A 21,376-nucleotide genomic window follows, 5' to 3' on the forward strand; every position below is an offset into this window, starting at 1 on the left:
CGATAGCTAGTTATAGAAGATGGGTCAAGGGAGGGCTTTTTGAGGATGGGTGTGATCGAGGCATGTTTGAAGCATGAGGGGAAGACACCAGTTGTTAATGACAGGTTGAAAAGGTGTTTTAGGGTTGGGATAAAGATTGTGGTGAAGTTAGGGATGAGGTGGGACGGGATTGGGTCAAGTTTGCAGGTGGTGAGGTGTGATTTGGAGAGTAAAGAGGAAACTTGATCTTCTGTAACGGTGGAGAAGCTGGTTTTGGAGGAGGAGGGTTGAGTAGATATGAGGAAGGGCTGTGGGGACTTTAGGCGAAAGCTTTGTCTGATGGTGAAGAATAAGGGAAAGTCTTCGGCTGAGATGAAAGGCGAGGGAGGAGGCGCTGGGGGACGAAGGAGAGAATTGAAGGTGTTGAATAGCTGTTTAGAGTTGTGAGACAGGGAGGATATGAGAGATATGAAGTATGTTTGTTTTGCTGCAGTGAATGTGAAAGTGAAGATAGTGAGGGACTGTTTGAATGCTTGTTGGAGAGGGACCTTTTCCATCCCCGCTCAGCAACCCTGGAGGCCCTTTGCAGTTCTTTAGTCAGGCTGGTGTGCCAGGGTTGCCTGTTGAGTGTGCAAGCTGTGGTATGTGTGAGGGGGGTGACCGAATTGAGAGCTGCCGCTGTTGTGGTGTTATATAAAGTGGCAGCAGCATCTGAATTGTGAAGGGAACTTATGTCTGTAAAAGAGAGGAGGGATTCAGAAAGTGAGTGTAGGTCAAGGTGTTTGAGATTTCTGTAAGGGTGTGCAAGTTTGTAGGTTGGGTATTGTAGCCCTGGAGAGGAGAGGGTAGAGAATGTAAGTAGGTTGTGGTCAGAAAGAGGGAGAGGAGAATTAGATAGGTTAGATAGGGAACAGAGGTGTGTGAAGATGAGGTCCAGTGTGTGGCCATCTTTGTGAGTGGGGGAAGAAGACCATTGAGCAAGGCTGAAGGAGAAAGCAAGGGATAGAAGCTTAGAGACAGATGAGTGGGAAGTGTCAATCGGGATGTAAAAGTCACCCATGATGATAGTGGGCATGTTAACGGAAAGGAAATGAAGCAGCCAGGTGGTAAAGTGGTCGAAGAAAGAGGTGGCTGGTCCTAGGGGGCGGTAAATGATGGCCAGTTGGAGGATGGAGGGAGAATAGATGCGCACAGAATGCACCTCAAAAGAGGAGAGAGTAACGGAGGGTGGCAGTGGGATTTGGGTGAAGGAGCAGTTATCTGACAGAAGAAAACTTACTCCTCCACCATGCTTGCTGTTGGAGCGGGGTGTGTGAGAAAGATGGAGTCCACCATATGAAAGTGCAGCTGGTGAGGCTGTGTCAGAGGAGGTGAGCCAAGTTGGCGAGATAGGAAAGTTTGTTAGCAATGAAAAGATCATGGATGTAGGAAAGTTTGTTGCAGATGGAGCAAGCGTTCCATAGAGCTCCTATTAGTGGGGCTGGGGAAGCGGGGACTGGGCGGATGGGTATAAAGTTTGAAAGGTTGCAAGAGTTTGTGACAGATCGTGGATAGAAGGCGGAAGTGACTGTGGGGATGTGCTGAGGAGGGCATGATTTGAAGAGATATTGCCGGCAGTCAGAAGGAGCTGAGAAGGAGATCATATAGTAATTTGGGGGTCAGTTATGGCATTAGTTTCCCTCCATTGCAAAAGGTATTAACAGCTGAAGGTTAAAGGGTTTTATGAGGGCTTGTGCTCTTACTGACCTACTCTGTCAGTATAGTAGATGGTCGATCATTCATTTATAGAGAATCTGTCAGCAGGATTTTGCTATGGAGTCTGAGATCAGCATAATGTAGAGACAGAGACACTTATTTCAGATATGTATCACTTACTGGGCTGTTTGCTGTAGTTTTGATAGAATCCCTACATTCTCTGTTGTGAATTAGGACTAACACTAAAGAATATAGTGATATCCCAAATATTTTTTAGTACTTAGAGACACAGCTCTAACAGAGGTTGACAACAAGAAGAACCACAAGGTGCAGGAAGTCTCATACAATATAACTTTTATTGATTTGAATAAAACAATAATAAATAGCATAAATACAGGAACCGAGTAATCCTATGGAGGACCACATAAAATCTCTAGAGTCAAAGTGACAAATGCTCTTCAATATCAGACGTGTCCCCTGACAAAACTTGGGCGAAACGTGCGTTGGGGCACACATGACCACAGGTTACACTAGCTCTTTATAATGTAAGTACTTGTTTTAATTTTTTTTTTGCTATACCATTATGGTTAAATAGTCTGATATTGAAGAGCATTTGTCACTTTGAGTTTAGAGCTTAGTAGTAATAATAAAACATTCCTAGTATACGTAACAACTAACAGCAACATCAAATTACATTTTATGTGGTCCTCCATAACGTTTACTCTGTTCCTGTATTTATGCTATTTATTGTTTTATTCCAATCAATACAAGTTTTATTTTATGAGATGTCATGTACCTTTTGGTTCTTTTTGTTGGTGTTCCCTGTTGTAAATGTAGCAGAGGTCATGATATTATGCCCTGTGTAGCCCTGCCTATACCCCTAACTGGCAGCTTCCTGTGTACACTGTACATTGTCACCAAGCTGCCAATCAATGGTGGGAGAGGGGGTTACACAAATTAGCCTGACTTGCATGTACATGAGACCTAGTCCGGCAGTGGCAAATCAACTCTACATCACCTCATTCATATTTTATTAGGATTCTTTTGTATGAGCGAGTTGAGTAGTCTATGTTTCAACTTGATGGCCTCAATACTTTCTTTTCACTGCAGAGGCTATGCTGTTGCACAATTCAGTCTAATATATCCAGGAAGTGTCTGAATCTCATATTCTGTAACTCTTTTGTATGGGCAGTTCTTCTTTAACAGCATTTTACAAGCACTGTAGGTTCTGGAGCTTCCTTTCCCTCAATTCTCACATGCATTTCTCCTGCTGGCTCTTCTGTGCTGAACTGAAAGTCTACCTCTATCTATGCCTATAAGCATTCAGATGGACAGGAAAGCAGGAGAAGAGAGACAAAGAGCTGCTCCTACATTTTTGTACTTCTCTGCTGCCAGAGGATTACATTTGGCATCAGGCAGTAAACATCAAGTTAAATAGAAGGGAGACATTTAGGCTCCGATTCATCAAGACCGTTTTTTTTACTCCAGTTTTGATGAGGGGGCATCCTAGAGTCAGACGCTCCTGATTCATTAAGAAGTGTGAGCCTCTTAACGAATCAACAGCACCTGAAAAGTTGAATACGCCTCTGTGTGCTCCTTGCCAGAAATCTTACTCTAGTCGAGGACTGGAGTAAGATTTGTGCGTAAGAAACGCCGTTGCTACTCATGAATTTGACAATTGAGGGCTACCCGTTCCACCCAAGCAACATCCACTTTGTCGGATCTGGACAAAACTGGTGTAAAAAAAAAACCACTAAATTTTAGTACAGTCTTGAATTGTGCCAAAATTTGCCAACTTTTCAAACTTTTCAAAGCTTTTTACACCAGAATTCTGCTGTAAAAGCTTGGATGAATCAGACCCCTAGTGGCCAGCACTTTGGAATGACTTTTCAGAGCTAAGTGATTATCAGTTAGGTTACTGTGGGCATTACTTCTATCCAGCCCTAGGTTTCGGGGTTTGCTATCTAAGGTTTGTTATATGTCCTGTAAATGTTATGAGCCCGACCTAAGCATTGACTTGCTCATGAAGTGATGTTCGGAGAACGGCGCTGATGAAGCAGAGTGGAGTTTACATTCAATAAAATACAGATCAATGTGGATCAAACTGTTCTACAGAAAACGAGACTATTTCCTGCGGCGTTTAGTTCCAGATTAATGGCAGTCTTATACATATTTATTGTCTCGAAATTCTTCTTTATTTCCAAATTCCATTAAGCTGTACATCTTTCAGTTTTTGTGGGAATTTACTTGTCATGCTTCCAATTTATATTCTTAAGAAATGGCCGGTGTTTGCATTATGTGCGTAGAATTTCATTTCTCTGTGTGTTTCAACATCCACATTCATTTTATTTTTCTTTTTTTTCCCCCTGCAAGTTATTTGCAAGAGAGTAAGAAATTATCATTCATTACCACTGGTTTTGCTATCTAAAGCCTCTTCCTCATTTCCTTTCTATTGTACTTGGATAACCTATTGGTTCGGGGAATGTCCATGAATCACGAAATAAATTCAGTTGTCAGCAAAAACAACCGTGGAGCTGGCAGAATGAGCCGTCTCGATAGCATTAAATAATATTGCAAGGCTTTTATTGGGATCATATTCAATATATATCTCCAGGTTCTAGGGAAGAATGTACATTACAGGTGAATTATTGTCTGCACTGATATTTCAGCTGGACACAATGGGTAATCTTCATAAAAGTTATCACTGCCTAGCAAACTGCCGGTGAAAATTTTCCAATTTTTGAATGGTCACAGAAAAAAATTACTAAAGAAATAAGTCTTGTAACTCTGCAAAACAGCATTATTTATATTATCCCCGATCTTCCATTACTAGGTATATTGCACTTGAGAAGTACAGATTTGGCAATGGTGAATAATGAATAAAGTTAGATATACTGATTATGAGACACTGTTCTGTGAAAGTATCATATCTCTAGTAACATATTTTGTAGACATTTTCGAGGGAAGTCATTGCGTGGAATTTTAAAACTCAGATTTGCTGGGGCTGCGTGCCATAATTGGCACCGAGTTTATTAAAATGTCACACAATTGGATAAAAATGGTACATCTTTAGGTATAAAACTACAAAGGGAATTCACAAATGCTTTTGCGACAGTTTTCTTGGTGTAAAAATTGGCAATTTTTGTTCCATAGATAAACACTGTACGGAAACGTAAAGTGCACCAGACCATAGGGTGATACCTTTATAAAAAGATATATTAGATCCAGGTAATGCACTCACCTGAGTGAGATGTGTAGGTACAACTCCTGTGAAAGCTCAAAAATGGTTGCTACTGCCCAACTCTACCAGGAAGCTTGAAGGAAAAGACAATTTACGATTTGGGCTGAGATAATCAAAAATGAAGATCCTTGATCCAATAATATAAAGAAGCGGTTGTTGTTCCACAACGCATTTCCATGCCTGATTGGCTTCATTCTCAAGTGTAGACACAGTTGGTTTTTACACTTGAGAAAGATGACAGTCTGGCGTTGAAACATGTTGTGGAATAAAAACAACTCCTTTATATTATTGGATCGAGGATCTTCATGTACGTTATCGCAAGCCCAAATCATGAATTGTCTTTTCCTTCAATTTTTGTTCCATGGCATTTTTGAGCAAAAACTTGCTACTTTTTGGTTTTCTATGCCTCAAAATGAGAGATTGATAAAGCCATACTGAAAACCTTTGCTTCAAGTTATTGACGCTAAATCTGGTTCTAAAATTTATTGACTCATGGGGTGTACTTAATTGTGCACACACTGCTTATGCGTTTTGGCCTAGTTTTGGTAAATAATAATAGATATGTAAAACCATAAAATTTAAAGACAGTGTATCACACCAGTAACTCGAACGCCTCCTCAACGCCGTCCTACTCACTGCGTGCGCCGCTCTGCTCCTCCCAGTATATGACCATCTCGATGAGCTGCCTTTGTAAAACACTTCCAGCTCTGCTACATCTCTTGTTGCTGGAGAGCCTCCACTCGACTGTAGGGAGGCGCAGCCAGACTCTGCAGGAATTTATAACAACTGTGTGCTACAGAGTTTGGCTTCCCTGGCTTATCCCCTGCCAGCAATATATTAGGCAACTCCTTCTACACCCCTTGCCTGAGCTTTGGTTCTACTTAGCAGTTCGCCTCTAGTTCTCAACCAAGGTGTTTTTCTGCTTTACTCTCTTGTTACGTACCCGGCTTATCTACCCGTTCTGTCTTATCTCTCCGCTCCTGACCCGGGCTACGTCTTCTAAACCTGTGAGGCCTGCCCTCACCTCTGAGTGTCTGACCACATCTCTGCCCTTGTCCTCTGTGCCTCATATCCCTGTCTTGCTCCATTGGTCAGCTGCTGCAGGTCTGGGGACTACCCTGGAGTGGCACCTGTTGACTACCCTTACGGCCCAAGCCTATCCTCACCATCAGAGGCTGTAGTGAAGACCAAGTAATCACTTAGTTACACCCCTCCAGGGTAAGCCCAGCCAGTGGCCACCGTTGTCACACGGTATAATTATTTTTTCTCATGACTATAAGTTTTACATCTTAAGAAGCTTTAAATTTATCAAACATTGTGTGACACTTTAATAGATTTGGTGAAAATAACGACTACTCAGTCAGAAGCAAAATTGACGTATTGTAAAAATTAATCTCAATGTGAATTCCCCCTTTCTTTCTACAGAGATGATTTTTTCACTTTCTCTTCAAGCTTGCCGGAGTGAGTTTCCAACTTTTTGGGGTAACTTATCAAGATTGATAATTTGTACCTCTGTTTTGATCCTATAGCCCCTGAAGTAAAATGAAACTTTTGGAGCATCTGTGTGCAGTCCGTGCACCAGAAAATAAAATCTATGTCAACCATCACATGGCTTAAATTTCAATCACAATAAAAGCCAGTTTTCTAGAGTACAGTATAGTAAAATGAATTAAAGTAGATATAGTTTAACTCATATAGGGACTAAATCTAAAAGTAAAAAAATAAAATAAAAGGGAAAAACAATGAGGTATAAAAAAGTAACTGAAAAATATTTCAACACTAAAAATGGTATTTTATGTGAAAAAAGCAAACAAAAAACAAAAATACGCATTTGGTATTGTTGCCTCCGAAACTACTCAAACTATAAAACTGTACCATAATATAATAAACACCATAAAAAAAGAAATAAAAAACACACCAAAAATGTAGCTTTTTCATTATATTGACACACAAAAAATGAACTAAAAAGTGGTTAAAAAGTAGTATGAAAATAAATGTGTAATGTAAAAGCTGTGTGGCTTGAAAAAAGGTTGTTCACAGCCAAAACGTTCCCACACCGGATGGGCTAATAAAGTCATATTTTCTTCACTAACTTTTGGAGTGCTGCCTGCTTTTCTTTTAGAATATATAATACAGTGGTGGCCAAAAGTATTGGCACCCCTGCAATTCTGTCAGATAATATTCAGTTTCTTCCTGAAAATGATTGCAATCACAAATTCTTTGGTATTATTCTCTTCATTTAATTTGCTTGCAAGGAAAAAACACAAAAGACAATGAAGCAAAAATCAAATCATTGATAATTTCACACAAAACTCCAAAAATGGGCCAGACAAAAGTATTGGCACCCTCAACCTAATACTTGGTTGCACAACCTTTAGCCAAAATAACTGCGAACAACCGCTTCCGGTAACCATCAATGAGTTTCTTACAATACTCTGCTGGAATTGTAGACCATTCTTCTTTGGCAAACCGCTCCAGGTCCCTGATATTTGAAGGGTGCCTTCTCCAAACTGCCATTTTGAGATATCTCCACAGGTGTTCTATGGGATTCTGGTCTGGACTCATTGCTGGCCACCTTAGAAGTCTCCAGTGCTTTCTCTCAAACCATTTTATAGTGCTTTTGGAAGTGTGTTTTGGGTCATTGTCCTGCTGGAAGACCCATGACCTCTGAGGGAGACCCAGGTTTCTCACACTGGGCCCTACATTATGCTGCAAAATTTGTTGGTAGTCTTCAGACTTCATAATACCATGCACACGGTCAAGCAGTCCAGTGCCAGAGGCAGCAAAGCAACCCCAAAACATCAGAGAGCCACCACCATGTTTGACTGTAGGGACCGTGTTCTTTTCTTTGAATGCCTCTTTTTTTTCCTGTACACTCTATGTTGATGCTTTTTCCCAAAAAGCTCTACTTTTGTCTCATCTGACCAGAGAACATTCTTCCAAAACGTTTTAGGCTTTCTCAGGTAAGTTTTGGCAAACTCCAGCCTGGCTTTTTTATGTCTCGGGGTAAGAAGTGGGGTCTTCCTGGGTATCCTACCATACAATCCCTTTTCATTCAGACGCAGACGGATAGTATGGGTTGACACTGTTGTACCCTCGGACTGCAGGGCAGCTTGAACTTGTTTGGATGTTAGTCGAGGTTCTTTATCCACCATCCGCACAATCTTGCGTTGAAATCTCTCGTCAATTTTTCTTTTCCGTCCACATCTAGGGAGGTTAGCCACAGTGCCATGGGCTTTAAACTTCTTGATGACACTGCGCACGGAAGACACAGGAACATTCAGGTCTTTGGAGATGGACTTGTAGCCTTGAGATTGCTCATGCTTCCTCACAATTTGGTTTCTCAAGTCCTCAGACAGTTCTTTGGTCTTCTTTCTTTTCTCCATGCTCAATGTGGTAAACACAAGGACACAGCACAGAGGTTGAGTCAACTTTAATCCATGTTAACTGGCTGCAAGTGTGATTTAGTTATTGCCAACACCTGTTAGGTGTCACAGGTAAGTTACAGGTGCTGTTAATTACACGAATTAGAGAAGCATCACATGATTTTTCAAACAGTGCCAATACTTTTGTCCACCCCCTTTTTTGGTTTGGTGTGGAATTATATCCAATTTGGCTTTAGGACAAATCTTTTTGTGTTTTTTTCATTGAAGACAAATTAAATGAAGATAATAATACCAAAGAATTTGTGATTGCAATCATTTTCAGGAAGAAACTGAGTATTATCTTGCAGAATTGCAGGGGTGCCAATACTTTTGGCCACCACTGTATATACACTGCTCAAAAAAATAAAGGGAACATTCAAATAACACATCCTAGATCTGAATGAATGAAATATTCTCATTGAATACTTTGTTCTGTACAAGTTGAATGTGCTGACAACAAAATCACGCAAAAATCATCAATGGAAATCAAATTTATTAACCAATGGAGGCCTGGATTTGGAGTCACCCCCAAAGTTAAAGTGGAAAAACACACTACAGGCTGATCCAACTTTGATGTAATGTCCTTAAAACAAGTCAAAATGAGGCTCAGTATTGTGTGTGGCCTCCACGTGCCTGTATGACCTCCCTACAAGGCCTGGGCATGCTCTTGATGAGGTCGCGGATGGTCTCCTGTGGGATCTCCTCCCAGACCTGGACTAAAGCATCCGCCAACTCCTGGACAGTCTGTGGTGCAACGTGACGTTGGTGGATGGAGCGAGACATTATGTCCCAGACAGGGGTGGATTAAGAGTAGCTAGGGCCCTGGGCAGTTTAGAAGGCGCGGGCCCCCCCCCACACACACCTGATGAATCACATGTCACATGACCCCCAGTGATAGTTCACGTGAAATTAATTTGGCACAATATTAATATATTAATTATAATAATTGTTTCAGGCTGTGTGCCCACTGTGCATTTTTTAAGCGTTTCCACAGCGGCAATTCCACTGCAGAAACGCTTAAAAAACGCTTGGTAGAAGGCCTGCCATGTTCCCCAATGATAATCCGCATGTGCTGTGCATATGCTGCGGAAATTTCCGCTGCGGATTATCATTGCGGAAAAATCCGCAGCACTACCAATTATTTTTCGGAAGCGCGGCGTTTTCGCCGCCATTGACTTGCATTGGAACGCATGGAATCCGCATCACTGTATCTGTACATGCGGATTCCATTCGTTTCAATGTGCGAATGGTACCCGGGTCTGGAGAAGAGGAGACTCTCCTCCAGACCCGGGTACCATAGAACCTGTAAAAAAAAGAATAAAATAAAAAATAAATATTATACTTACCTTCTGATGGTCCGCGGTGTCTTTATCCGATGCGTCCTGGCTTGCCGGCAGCTCACGATGGTCTGAAAAGGACCTGCCGTGACGTAATTTAGTCATGTGACGGGTCACGCGACCGCTGACGTCGGCAGGTCATCAGAAGGTAAGTATATATTTATTTTTTTATGTTTTACCATTCTTTTATGGTCACACTATATAAATCCATGCTGGTTGCATGGATTTATATAGTGTGACCAAGTTGTCAAGTACTTTTCCAAGTGATGCTAAAATCGCTTTGAAAGCGCTTGTCAACCCGCATGCGGAAATGCATGTGAAGAACGCTTCACATCCGCTTGTCCCTGGCAGGAAAAACGCATGTACAATCCGCATGTACAATCCGCATGCGTTTTTTCTGCCAGCGAGATGCAGAAACGCTCAAAAACAATCCGGAGCATTTCTGCATCGTGGGCACATAGCCTTACATTAATTGTATGGCTTAATATTGAGCACACGTAGCCATCTATACACAGCAGGAAGCTGCATGCAGGCATCTATACACAGCGGGAGGCCGCACATAGCCATCTATGCACAGCGGGAGGCCGCACGTAGCCATCTATACACAGCAGGAGGCCGCACGTAGCCATCTGTACACAGCAGGAGGCCGCACGGCACCATCTATACATAGCAGGAGGCCGCACGTAGCCATCTATACACAGCGGGAGGCCGCACGGCGCCATCTATACACAGCGGGAAGCCGCACGTAGCCATCTATACACAGCAGGAGGCCGCACGTAGCCATCTATACACAGCGGGAGACCGCACGTAGCCATCTATACACAGCGGGAGGCCGCATGTAGCCATCTATACACAGCGGGAGGCCGCACGTAGCCATCTATACACAGCAGGAGGCCACACGTAGCCATCTATATGCAGCAGGAGGCCGCACGTAGCCATCTATACACAGCAGGAGGCCGCACGTAGCCATCTATATGCAGAAGGAGGCCGCACGTAGCCATCTATACACAGCAGGAGGCCGCACGGTGCCATCTATACACAGCGGGAGGCCGCACGGTGCCATTTATACACAGCGGGAGGCCGCACGTAGCCATCTATACACAGCAGGAGGCCGCACGGCGCCATCTATACATAGCAGGAGGCCGCACGTAGCCATCTATACACAGCGGGAGGCCGCACGTAGCCATCTATACACAGCGGGAGGCCGCACGTAGCCATCTATACACAGCGGGAGGCCGCACGTAGTCATCCATACACAGCGGGAGGCCGCACGTAGCCATCTATACACAGCGGGAGGCCGCACGTAGCCATCTATACACAGCAGGAGGCCGTAAAAAGCCATCTATACACAGCAGGAGGCCACACGTAGCCATCTGTACACAGCGGGAGGCCGCACGTAGCTATCTATGCACAGTGGGAGGCCGCACGTAGCCATCTATACACAGCAGGAGGCCGCACGGTGCCATCTATACACAGCGGGAGGCCGAACGTAGCCATCTATGCACAGCGGGAGGCCGCACGTAGCCATCTATACTCAGCGGGAGGTTGCACGGTGCCATCTATACACAGTAAGAGGAAGCACATAGCCATCTATACACAGCGGGATGCCGCATGTAGCCATCTATACACAGCAGGAGGCCGCACATAGCCATCTATACACAGCAGGAGGCCGCACGTAGCCATCTATACACAGCAGGAGGCCACACGAAGCCATCTATACACATCAGGAGGCAGCACGTAGCCATCTATACACAGCAGGAGGCCGCACGTAGCCATCTATACACAGCAGGAGGACGCACGTAGCCATCTATACACAGCAGGAGGCCGCACGCAGTCACGCACACACACAAACATATACAGACACGCATAAACACATTTGAAATACAAAAATACATATAAACAGACATCACACAATGATATCTTCCTGCACACTCACACACTCACACACAAACACTCACACACACACACACTCACACACACCATCCCCCGGCTCGGCTCCAGTCCTCCAGCTCCTCTGGTGCAGCAGTGCAGCGCGCACTGCGTGACGTCACGCTAGCAGACACGGCCGCGCACAGGGTCAATTAAAGCGGATGCTTTAGTCCAGGTCTGGGAAAAGATCCCACAGGAGACCATCCACAACCTCATCAGGAGCATGCCCAGGCCTTGTAAGGAGGTCATACAGGCACGTGGAGGCCACACACAATACTGTAAGGCAGCGCTAGTCATCATGCTGGGGGACACTCGCTTCACCGGGTCAATTACAGCACACATGCTCATCAAGAGAATGCCAAGAGTGTGCAAATCAGTCATCAAAGCAAAAGGTGACTACTTTGAAGAACCTAGAATATAAGACATATTTTCAGTTGTTTCACACTTTTTTGATAAGTATATAATTCCACATGTGTGAATTCATAGTTTTGATGCCTTCAGTGTGAATGTACAATTTTCATAGTCATGAAAATGCAGAAAAATCTTTAAATGAGAAGGTGTGTCCAAACTTGTGGTCTGTACTGTATATAACAACAGGATCATTGTCTGGGAAGCCTTGTACCCATTGCTCTACTCCTTTGGTGCTGTAACTGTTCCATTCTCTTTTAAACTATCTATCCATCTATCTATCTATCTATCTATCTATCTATCTATCTATCTATCTATCTATCTATCTATCTATCTACATATCTATCTATCTATCTATCTATCTATCTATCTATCTATCTATCTATCTATCTATCTATCTATCTATCTATCTATCTATCTTTCTGTCTGTCCATCTATGTGTCTATCCTATCTAACCTTAGATAATTCATTGTGGCTTAAGCTTGGCATGCTTGTTTTGAAGTCTCTCGCGATGAAAAATGTAATTTTGTTATCATAGTGAAAATCATGAGAGTACCAAATCCAGAACATCAGTGCAGCTGCAATAACAGTCTCACATAAATATAATTATTTTAATCAAATAATTTATTTCTGAAACAAGAGGATTACAGAAAGACAGCTGAAATTACTAATATGTTCTGTCCTTCTGAAATACAGAGCAGAGAAAAAAATGTAGAAATGTTGAACAAGAGAAATTAAAGCAAAATGCAAAGCCAACAAGTCTGAGGATGTTTTCTTTAAATGGCTACAAGTAACAAAATGCATTTGCAGGTGCTCATAAAAGAGTAAAAAAAAAATTCTGCAACATTTTAAATTGGAAATTCTTTTGGAATAATCTTGTGACATGAAGAAGTTGTGCTGTTGCAGAGTGTGACATGCAGAAGTAGTACTGTTGCTTTAAAAGCATTCAGCAACTATTAGGCTGCGTGCACACGATGCGTTTTTCATGCGTTTATGCTGCGGAATTTCCACAGCGGAAATGCATCAAAAACGCATGGTAATCCGCACCCAATGGTCCCCAATGGCATTCCGCAATGTCAATGCACATGCTGCGGATTTTTCGGCAGCGTGTCTGCAGCGCTTATAAATCCGCAGCATGTTCATTAATTTTGCGGAAGCGCAGCGGAAGCGCCGCCATTGACTTGCATTGAGACGCATAGAATCCGTGTCTGTACATTTGTACAAGCTTATTATATGCGGTTCAATGTGCGGATGGTACCCAGTTCTGGAGGAGAGGAGACTCATCCAGACCTGGGTACCATTGTACCTGTGAAAAAAAGAATAAAATAATAAATAAAGTTTATATTCACCTGTCCGGCGGCCCCTGCAGCGCTTCTCCTTCCACGACCTGAGATGACGTCGCGGTCATGTGACCGCAGGCTGTCTCGCGAGATGCCGGCAACCCAGGAAGGAACCAGGAAGGAGCGCGACGGCACACGCGGTGGCATCGGAGGTAAGTATAGCTTTTATTTTTTTATTTTTACGGTCACACTGTATAAATCCATGCTGTTTGCATGGATTTATACAGTGTGACCTAGTTGTCAAGCACTTTCCAAGTGATGCTATCGCCTGGAAAATGCTTGTCAGTCCGCATGCAGAAACACATGCGTTAACGCATGTGGATACGCATGTGAATCCGCATGTATTCCGCATGTATTCTGCAGGCAAAACGCATGCACAATCGGCATGCGTTTTTTCTGCCAGGGAGATGCAGAAATGCTGCAGAAATTTTCTGCTTCATTTCTGCATCGTGGGCACATAGCCTTAGAAGTAACACAAGCACATGAGACAGGAAGTGTTGTGCTCCAGAAGCATCCAGCAACTACAGGAGTTAACACAGTCACAGGAGAAGGGGAGTGTTTTAGCAGAGCCCCAGGGGGTTTGTGGGGAAGTTGTTTACTGTCTGGCTGGAGCCAAAGAGAAAGGTGGTGTGTGTGTTCTGTATCTCACAGAAGCGACCCTGCAAGTGAAAAGGATTCAAGTCAGGAGTGAAGCTAAGCACAGGTCAGGTAGAGTTCCTGATCTAGCAGTGCAGAATATTGTCAGGCAGAAAGATAAGGACTGGAAGAAATGATGTCACAGGGATCTTCTCCCTCAGCAAACCCTCCCCCCTCCTCCATCTCACTGTGCTGTAAAGAATGCTGTGTTCATTAATGTGCCTTTGCATTAGAACTGTACTGTCCTGCACTTCTGATAAGACTGTGAACTGCTGTGCTGCTAAGGAAACTGTACTGTTTGTCACTGGAGCCTGTTGCTCATAAGACTTAACTTGCACTGGCTGTGCAGCTTCTTATTAAATGCTACTGTTCTACCGTTTATGAGGACTCTTGTCAAGTGTGTCTGGTCAGCAAGTGAAACAACCTACGTGTCTGTGCCTGAGGGTCAATACTCCTGTGTGCCTGAGAGAAGCTGCAGCACATGGTCTATGGTCGCCCTGAGTAATGGTTCCCCCAGGATTCCAAAGAATTCATGTAACCTGTCTTGCCCTTATCTGAAACCTAGCGGCGTGTGTGTAACATTGGTGGCCTGTACGGGGAATCCTGAGCAGGAATTACCGTGTAGAGGGAGAAGAGGAAAAGTGTCTGGAAAAAGACAGCAGCACACCACATCAAATCAACTCTGATACACCAGTTAAAGGGGACCAGCCCTAAAGAAAAACTCACAAGCAGCAATGGATGTGGAAATACAAATGGACAGAATAAGTGAACTGCTTCTTCAGTTACCCTGTGAAGAATTGAGAACAGTAGTAGAACATATAAAGATGTCAGTAGAACAGATTTCCAAAGCACACAACCGCAGGCAACTGATAGCTGCCATTAATGCAAAAATGGATGAACTGGGGGAGAAAGAAGCTGAAGACGTCATGGGGACATTCCTCCGGGAACTAACACAGTTTCTAACCAGGTTGAAATTGGAGGATGGAGGGGCGGCACCAATTACCAAAAGCGGAAATCTCCATCCACAGACTGAACTACAGGAATTGAAAGAACATTTCAAAGCCCTAACAACAGCCCTGCAGGAATCGACCAAAACCTCTGAACAGGTGATAGGCTCAGACAGGACCTTTAACCTACTCGTGTTAGATAAATCAGGGAGACAATCCTCTCTAACACCACAAATAACCATAAGGAAAGAATTCAAGCTCTTGGTACAGATTGGAAAGTGTGAACAGAAAGAGAGACTGTCTTATAGGAACTTGTTGCACCAGATCAATGCAGGCTTACAGAAAGGCTACCAGTCAGATGAGATTGTTGAGGGGGTGGTGAAAGCGATTAGCCCAGGACTGAACCTCCATAGTATGCTAGAAATGAAAAGTCAATTGACCTTGCAACAGCTGAAGATGATTTTAAAAGGGCACTATAAAGAAGAGAGTAATTCAGAATTGTTCCACCGACTCATTAACCTCTCCCAGAGAAATAATGAATTACCCAAAAATTTCTTGTTCAGAGCAATTGAACTGAAGGATAGACTGTTGTTTGCATCCAGAGATGTAGAAGCGGAAGAGAAGTTTGATGCTGGACTAGTACAGAAGAAGTTCTTAAGATTAATCAGCAAATATATCAAGTTGCAGCTGAAACAGTACCTAGAAGATCCGGGCATTTTGGACGAAGTCCTAATTGAAAAAATGAATGAGGCAGCTAGTTTAACATCAGAAAGCGAACAGAAGTTAAACAAAGGCTCTGCTCCTAAAATCACCAAGATGAGTCGGCTGAAGTTGGAGACCCCCGGTGGCCAGTCCGAAGATCATCATAGAGACCCTCCAGTGCCACCTCCAAGAGGGAACCTTTAATCACCAACAAAAGAGAGGCCTGCCAGCACAGACTGTGAGGAAGTAATAGGAGAACTGCGAGCCGAGTTGATTGATGTAAAAAAGTTGATTTGTTCCAGGCCAGAACCGGTATCCCTCAGACCCAGGAGTGGGTTCCAAAATAGAAGATGTCCCGCTTGTGAAGCGTGCCATTCATCAGAGTACGGTGTGTGTCCACTGTCTAAGATGTGGTGAGGAAGGACATTATGCCAAGGAATGCCAATGGTCACGGTCATTTGGGTTAAAAGACAGGAGGTCACCAGTGCGGGGCGACTGGTAACCACGACACGGAGGAGGCCCCAGAAGCAAATCCAAATTTCACCAAACCCCAGAACGGCACATGAGGTAAAATGGCTGCGTCAGTACTGTCCCCAAGTGTGTTCCCGTCTACAACAGCTGCAAGGGAGACATGGGCATCAGTTACTTAATGCCTAGTGCGGAGGTCAAATGATGTACTCCTGGGAGGAGGATTCCTCAGTCAGTAAAGATAGCCTCATCAGCCTAATCAGTGGAAGGTGCTTTATACAGTGCCAGTCAGATGGACTCCTAGTAAAAGCACCGTGGGACACAGGAGCCCAAGCGAGCCTTTTAAATGAAGAATGGAGAAGGCGCTACCTGCCACACACTTGCCTTCGGTCACTAAAAGAACTCTTGGGACCAGTGGAACTCCACGGCAAAGCTATCAACCACACTGAAATCCCTTTCCCGATACTAAAGATCCAAGATACGCTGGATAGCCTATCAGGGAGCACCTGGTTCTCTGTCCTCGATCAGGGTAAGGCATACCACCAAGGGTTTGTCGAAGAGTCCAGTAGACCCTTGACAGCATTCATCACACCGTGGGGATTATATGAGCGGATCCGCATACCGTTTGGGCTCAGTTCAGCTCCAGCAGAATTCCAGAAGAACATGGAGACATGTTTAGAAGGATTGATTGACGATATCTGCCAGCCTTCTGACAGCCGTACTTGGATGACAATGTGGTACACAGCAAAACCTTCTGGGAGCATGTTGAACACGTGAGGACCGTATTACAATGGTATCAACAACACGGAGTTAAGTTGACCCCAAAGAAGTGTGAACTGTTCAAAAGATAAGTCCAATTTCTAGGGAAAATTGTGTTTGGAGAAGGATATACCATGGACCCAGCAGAAATCACTCCGGTACTGGCCTTAAAAAGACAAGTGGCCCTCTACCGTTGGGAAGTTGAGGCAGATATTAGGATTCCTCTCCTACTATCGTACTTACATTCGGAACTTCTCCAGGATTGCCCCCCCACTATACCTCTTCTTGGGGGGGACAACACAGACAACAACACCCACGGAGAAAAAGAATGCGGGTAGGACCGGGCTTAAAAGAAACAACACTGTTTCGTCCCAACAGCCCATTCTCTGGACAGCAGACCACCAGGAGGTATTGGAAGAACTGGTAGACTACCTGGTAAAACCACCCATCTTGGGATATCCTGATTTCAATTTACCATTTGTTCTTCATTGTGACGCTTTTCAAGTTGACTGGGAGCTGCCCTGTATCAGCATCAAGATGGAAAAATGAGAGTCATTGGTTACGGTTCTAGAACATTGACATTTTGCTTCAAATCTTAAAACCCTTATTAGGTCTGAGGTAGAAAAATCGCTAAAATCGTTGTCCCAGGCAAAAGAAGCATCCAAGACCCATAGAGCAAAAACCCCACCCACCCTTTCAGACTCTGAATCCGACAAGGGAATGCTGGATGACTCCACTGACTCTTCCTCTTCGGATAGCGAGGCAGGCACAGGTCATTGTTTTCCCCTGGAAAGTGTGGTAGCTTAGTAAAAGTCGTCAGGTCCACAACGGGGTTAGTTGACCAGAAGGCAAAAAAATCGGTACAGGATATTATGTTCGGCACTTTGGATCGAAAAAAACATAGAGTTTTTCCGATTAACGATAAGGTGCAGGGACTTATCAAGAAGGAGTGGGATAGGTCGGAGAAAAAGGGTCCCCTTCCATCCTCCTTCAAAAGGAAATATCCCTTTAATGAGGAAGATACCGCTTACTGGAATAAAGCCCCGAAGCTAGATGTTGCTGTGTCCAAAGCTTCTAGAAAATCTTCTCTCCCTTTTGAAGAAACAGGGATGCTGAAGGACCCACTAGACCGGAAGGTAGATACCTTCCTTAAGGGTACTTGGGAGTCATCAGCAGGGGCATTGAAACCAGCCATAGCAGCAACCTGTAAGGCAAGATCCCTTATTAGACAGGTTAGAAGACCAGGTTAAGAACGAGTCACAGGACTCCATTCTGGCCTCTCTACCAGTATTAAAAGGAGCTGCGGCCTTCTTATCTGACGCCTCTGCGGATTCCGCCAGATTAGCAGCAAGATCTGCTGCCCTGTCTAATGCCAGCCGTAGAGCAGTCTGTTTGAAATGTTGCCCAGGGGATATACAGACGAAAGGAAAGCTATGTTCTCTTCCGTGAGAAGGAGATATTCTTTTCGGTGCCTCTCTTGACACAATTCTGGAGAAAGCAGGTGACAACAAAAAAGGATTTCCTAAATCTTCCTTCTCAACTTTTAAGCAGTCCTTTCGGAGGAAGAAATTTGGCCGCAGAAGGACGTCCACAGAACAATCTAGATGGGAGGATCGTTCCAGGAAAGGAAAAGGGTTTTTGTTTGGCGGGCCCTCCCAGGATAGTCGCAAACCCACAAAATGACACTCTATCCCAGGTGGGAGGGAGGCTTTCTCTCTTCCTTCCAGCCTGGGAAAGGATCTCTTCCAGCAAGTGGATCCTCAATTTAATAAAATCAGGATTAAAACTGGAATTTCGGAGGAATCCGCCAGAGAAATTTATTCCGACTGCCTTAAGATCCTCTCTACTAGAACAGCGGGCACTGCAGGAAGAGATTTCAGGTCTCCTGCAAAAGAACGTTTTGCTGGAGGTATCACCACAAGAGGAAAGAAGAGGGTTCTATTCCCCCTTATTCCTTATAAAGAAGCCAGACAATTCATACAGAGTCATCCTCAACTTGAAAGGCCGGAACAAATTCCTGAACATTGCATCATTCAAGATGGAAACAATAAAATCAACGATAAGCCTTCTATTTCCCCGTGCTACATAGCAGTGTTGGACCTAAAGGATGCATATTACCATGTGCCAATCCATCACGACTTTCAAAAATACCTCAGAGTAGCCGTAACTGTACAGGGAGTCGTCAAGCACTTCCAGTACAGAGCTCTTCCCTTCGGCTTAGCAGTGGCGCCCAGCATATTCACTAAACTTATAGCAGAGGTTACGGCTCATCTCTGATCCCGCATACAACTCAGATCTTTTTAGGCCTTACTCTGGATTCGGTTAGACAGGAATGCCACCTGCCCGAGCTGAAAATAGAGAAAATAAAAAATTTATTTTCGACAGCCATAACAAACCCAGTAATGACTCTCAGGGGGGCCATGTCTCTGTTGGGGTCCCTCACCTCTTGCATCCCAGCAGTATGCTGGGCCCAATTTCATTCAAGAGAATTACAATGGGACGTCCTAAAGAACGAAATCGTCCTCAGGGGGCATCTGGAGGGCAGATTAACACTCCCTCACAATGTAATTGAGTCACTGTAATGGTGGTTAAAGACAAACACGTTCCGGACAGGCGTCCCCTGGGTTCCCCAAATTACCAGAGTGATTACTACGGACGCCAGCCCCAAGGGGTGGGGGGCGCACCTAGACAACCACCCGATACAGGGGACTTGGTCAGAAGAGGAGAGTCTGGAGTCTTCCAAAATGTGGGAACTACGAGCAGTAGAGAAGGCACTAATCAGCTTCTTACCCCTTCTATGAGGACATCACATAAAAAATTCTGTCCGACAACCAGGTCACTGTGGCATATGTGAACCACCATTGGGGAACTCGCTAAATCACTAAAGCAAGTTGCACAGAGGATATTTTCTCTAGTGGAAGGAAAAGTTCTCTCTTTAAAGGCCCTTCATATCAGAGGAGAGGACAACATGAAGGCAGACTTTCTAAGTCGCATGCCACTATTGCAGGGAGAATGGACTCTAAATCACTCAGTCTTCCGCCAGCTAGTGGCCATGTGGGGGTCTCCAGAGGTCGACCTGTTTGCGACTCGTCAGAACAGCAAATTAAAAAAGTTCTGCTCACTGAATCCCACGGAAAACCCTTTAGTAGTAGACGCCTTCCAGTGCAGATGGGATTTCAGTCTGGCCTATGCCTTCCCCCAACGTGCCTAATTCCAGCAATGTTGAGGAAGATCCGGGAGGATCAGGCTCGACTGGTCCTCATAGCCCCCTTCTGGCCCAAGAGACCATGGTTCTTTTGGCTGAAGAGCATGTCAATCACGAACCCCTGGATTCTTCCAGAGATTCACGACTTTCTTGCTCAAGGTCCTATATTCCATCCTCATCAAATCTAGTTACTACTCTTCTAGGTAGTAGGAAACCAATCACTACTAAAATTTACAGTAGAGTCTGGAAGAAGTTCTTGTCATCTCAGGGATTCTCCCTGGGGGGGTTCCCATAACGGCCATTTTGGAATTTCTTCAAAAAGGGCTTGAAAAAGGCCTAGCGGTTAGCACCTTAAAGGTCCAAATCTCTGCCTTAGGGGCCTTGTATAATTATAATCTGGCTGGTAACAAATGGATTTCCAAGTTTGTGAGGGCATGCAGTAGAGCCAAGCCAGCCCCTATAATAAGGGTCCCTTCTTGGGATTTAAACTTAGTGCTATACGCGTTAACTGGTTCTCCCTTTGAGCCCCTTAGCTCAGGGTCCATAAAATTACTCACCCTAAAAACAATACTTCTTGTGGCCTTAACATCAACACGGAGGGTTAGTGAGTTACAGGCTTTATCTGCAGATCCACCTTTTACCCTAGTGCTAGACGATAGGGTAGTTTTGAGACCAGACCCTGCTTTCCTACCTAAGATTGTATCTAAATTTCATATGTCTCAGGAGATAGCCCTACCATCCTTCTGTACTGAACCAAAAAATAGCAAGGAGGAAAGATTTCATACCTTGGATGTCAGGAGATGCCTTATACATTATTTGGCATCCACAAGCTCATGGAGGAAGTATAGGGCTCTATTTGTCTCCTTTCAGGGCTCCCGAAAGGGATCAAAGGTCTCAAAAGGCACTCTATCAAGGTGGATCCGGGAAGCCATCACGATGGCCTATACGGGATCAGGCAGAGATCCTCCTAACAATCTGAAGGCTCACTCTATGGGGCATAGCTGCTTCCTGGGCAGAAAGAGCGGAGGTGCCCATTGAGCAAATTTGTAAGGCGGCCACATGGTCATCTCCGTCCACTTTCTATAATCACTATAGAATTGACCTTTCTGCCTCCTCTGATCTCATATTTGGGAGAAGGGTTCTGCAGGCTGTGGTCCCTCCCTTACATACCTAGTTCTCTGTAATTCTCTCGCTGTGCCATCATGGGTGACAGAAAAACACGTATATTACTTACCGGTAATGTGTTTTTTCGGAACCCATGACGGAACCTTTACATTCCCTCTCTATCACTATGGTGTTCACCTT

The sequence above is a fragment of the Phyllobates terribilis genome, unplaced genomic scaffold (assembly GCF_046119375.1).
Source record: "Phyllobates terribilis strain yellow unplaced genomic scaffold, ASM4611937v1 Scaffold_9__5_contigs__length_417890890, whole genome shotgun sequence".
NCBI lineage: Eukaryota > Metazoa > Chordata > Amphibia > Anura > Dendrobatidae > Phyllobates > Phyllobates terribilis.